General features: G+C 40.7%; 1 long non-coding RNA gene across 1 annotated transcript; it reads left to right on the plus strand.

Annotated features, from left to right (window-relative positions):
* The first annotated feature begins 435 nt into the window (after positions 1 to 435).
* LOC108170418 (uncharacterized) lies at positions 436 to 2,806 on the plus strand. The gene is made up of 3 exons (XR_011582051.1): positions 436 to 1,024; positions 1,837 to 1,906; positions 2,234 to 2,806. It is a non-coding gene; the product is annotated as an uncharacterized lncRNA (long non-coding RNA).
* The last annotated feature ends 1,109 nt before the right edge of the window (positions 2,807 to 3,915 follow it).

The following is a 3,915-nucleotide window of genomic DNA, read 5'->3' on the forward strand; positions in this document are numbered from 1 at the left end:
TACTCCTGTTCTTATCTCTCTCGCTTTCTCATCCCTCTCGTCCCACCTTTACAACTATCGACGCCGAGACCAGAGCACCACCTCCATACCCATCACCAACTTAGTGCGAACTCAACTCCCCCAAACATCATACCATTTCTCCTCTGTAAACGAACCACCACCATCGAACCAGGACGCCGTGTGACCTCCATGTTTCCCGATGAGAACCTCGAGAATTTCAGTGTGGGTAAGTTCGAAAACCCTTAAGATCTTCATAGATTGTGTTTAGAAGTACGATTAAGATGTTTTTGAGATGTTTTTGTGTTTTTTGGACGCATAAATACCCCAAGAGTAACAAACCCATTTTTCCGGCGGAGGTCCAGTGTCAGTCGAGTCGTTTTCGGATCAACTATAGCCACGGTCGAGGAAACCAAAGGTATATTCCAATTCCTTGTTCTCTGAGCTTCAATTTGATATGTTGGAAGGCTAGGTTTAGTGAAGTTTTTTTTTATTGGTCAGAGCTAGAATTTATCCCAGCCATCTCATTTCTAAATTTCGGCGGTTGCAGCGGTAATCGACCGGAAAAGAAGAAGGAAAAAAAATGACAAGAAAAGGGAAGCCCAGATCTGCGACCCGGATCAGAAACCAAACCCGGGATCTAGTTCTAAAATGCATATGGAATATCCCCTAGAATATTCTTTATGTTGACTTTTACGAAATTTTCTCGGAAACCCTCCTAGGCTAATTTTGATGTCTTGAGTCCATTTTTTTACATCTATTTAGTAAAATTCCAAAGTTTTAACGTAATCGACTGTCGAGGCGGCTTGGTTGACTTTTCAGGGTTGACCGTTGACTTTTTATAAAATTTGTCTAGGACCCTTCTTAGCGTATCTCGACATTCTGATTCCAAATCTGCACTCCGTTTTCTCAAATTTGATCATTTAAGTTGAATTTTACTAATGGATCCCAATATTATGCTTAGGTGCAATTACTATCGGAGACTTTGACTTTCTTAGTTCGAAAGGATGTGACATCGCAAATATCTGTGAGTGGGTTTTTTCTTTTATATAGTGTGTGTGTGTATATATATTTGTTAGTTTCCATTTATATATTTGATAAATAATTTTCTACGTTACACCTAGATTAGGGTAACGTATATAAAAATTAACGTATTGACGGAATTCATGCAATTATTCTTTGTCCTATGGGATACACATGTATAGGTATTAGTATGGATGCTTTAATGGTATTTACGGTTATGAATAGTATTTCATTGACTAGGGTTATTGAATTATCGAATTATCGATTTACCATTGCATGATCATATTTACGTTATCTACTCATCATGTGTTGCACTGGTGTTAGTACTTGCCCGGACCAAGGCCAGTCTTTCACGTGTATGTTCACATCACACCGTACACTCATTTTGGATTCATTGTAGGTGCCAGTCCTGTCGTAGATTGCTATACGCAATTAAGACTCATATGTGATGCGCATAACACCAGTTTTCACGTGATTGTAGTACTAGAACGTAAGTCATTATTACACCTAGTCCTGTTCATGTCAGAATATCTCTACATGAACTCGTGTGTCAGCATATGTCGATGAGCACTCAATATGATATGTTCATTTATGAGAGAATATGTGATTACGAACGTCATGTGTTTATTTATGAAAATTTGTGACGTATTGCATTCTTAAGATATTGCAGGCTCTGGTAAGTATTTTCATACTATACGTAGTATGTATATTTTGGAAACTATGTTTGTTTTACGGCGAGGGGTTATTATATTTTCAAAAAGGTTTTTACAAAGCTTTATTTTCAGGCCCACTCACCCTTATTTTTCGCCCCTCTAGGTTTTAGTGGCTGAGCTTCCATGTCGACAAGGATTTCTGGCAAATTGTTGTGTTGGGAATACTACCGATGGTATAATTCTTCTTTTACCTTTATTGTACTTTACTTATGCTCTGATATCACGAGTGGAATGGGTTCATTCCTGCTCACATGCGCACTCTTACATTTAGGCATTTTAGGTTTACATTTACTCACATTTTCCATATCACTACACTTTATAGCTTCATCACCTTTCTGGTGTTGGCTAGCATAACTCGATTCGGAGTCCAAGTGGACATCCTGAGTCAGGGTATGTCACTTCATGTAAGTATTCTTCAATTGTAATTACTATCTTACACATTAAAGTATCATGGTTATTATTTCAATGTTATTATTAATATTTTATGTTATATTACACAGGCGATGATGATGGAGAAGAGGCAGTTGGTTCTTCAGGAATTGGCCTCCCAACTTTCTCCCGAAACTCCAATCGAGTATGTGGATCCCCTCGAGGATGCGAGGTTTCAAATCCTTACAAATACCTTGGATTAGACTCTCGAGCGGAGGCTGGGGACGTATTGTAGGGGGATAGGGAAGCAGGAACCTAGAGCCTCTTCATCCTCCCAGTCGAAGGGCGAGGTGACAGCTTTGACAGAAGAGGTAACCGGCCTTAAGAGTGAGCTTGCCTCGTATAAGAGCCAGATGTCACTGATCGTAAAGGCCCTCAGTGAGTCCGGCATTCGTCTCATAGATATTCGTATCTCGTCGATGTCCAAGTCCCTCCAACCCGAGTATGCCTAGAACTCCGCCCCTTTGACCTTTGAACCCGTCCTTATCCTCGAGGTCTTCTTGTCCCAATATTTCCAGCCGCCTGCGAACGACGACCCCCTTAGATTATTCCACCTTCTTTTCTTAGCTTTTAACTCCCTTACTTTTTAAACTTTTTCCTTGTACATACATTTGCTTTTTATTTTCAATAAATTATTTTTCTCTTCATTACATTTTTTTATTGCAATTTAATTTCATTATTTTATTGCAAAATTAAAACTAGAACAAAAAAATAAATTTAAAAAATATATATTTTATTATTTGCTCGACGAATATCTTCGTCTTGCATAATTTTTTTCGACTAATCCATTTTCATCATGCAAGAATAACATGTTGTCGCGCAAAGTTCTTAGAGATGAACATTAGTCATCCCATGTATGTATCTTGTCACATCCCAGCCCGGGTCCACCACTTCCCAGGCCTATTCCACCACCTTAGCACGATATTGTCCGCTTTGGGCATACCATTCCTTCACGGTTTTGTTTTTGGGAACTCACGAGCAACTTCCCAGTGGGTCACCCATCCTGAGAGTGCTCAGGCCTTCTACTCGCTTAACTTCGGAGTTCCTACGGAACCCGAAGCCAGTGAGCTCCCAAAAGGCCTCGTGCTAGGTAAGGATGAGAATATACATTTAAGGATCACTCCCCAGGGCGATGTGGGATGTTACAATCCACCCCCCTTAGGGGCCCGACGTCCTCATCAGCACACTTCCGACCAGGGATTGGCTCTGATACCATTTGTCACATCCCGGCCCGGGTCCACCACATTCCCGGCCCGTTCCACCACCGTAACACGATATTGTTCGCTTTGGGCTTAACATTCCTTCACGGTTTTGTTTTTGGGAACTCACGAGCAACTTCCCAGTGGGTCACCCATCCTAGGAGTGTTCTAGCCTCCTACTCACTTAACTTCGGAGTTCCTACGGAACCCAAAGCCAGTGAGCTCCCAAAAGACCTCGTGCTAGGTAGGGATGAGAATATACATTTAAGGATATCCGCCACTAAAATAGATCAACACAACCAAGGATCGCAAAGTGAATTTGTCACAAAAAACGGCAGCATGCAATGACTCCTTCATATGAAGCCATCACAAACACGAGATCACCACAATCGCCGAAGCGACACAAACAAATCGTTGAAGCAACACAAAAGCTACTAAGCTAACCTGGTTTAAGCACTACAAGCAAAGTATATGAAAAAAAATAAAAACTAAGCTAATTAAAGCCAATAACTTTTCCACAACAAAGTCTCAAGTACAAATGTGGCATGAGGCAA

Source organism: Malus domestica, chromosome 06 (assembly GCF_042453785.1).
Source record: "Malus domestica chromosome 06, GDT2T_hap1".
In the NCBI taxonomy this organism is placed as follows: Eukaryota; Viridiplantae; Streptophyta; class Magnoliopsida; order Rosales; family Rosaceae; genus Malus; species Malus domestica.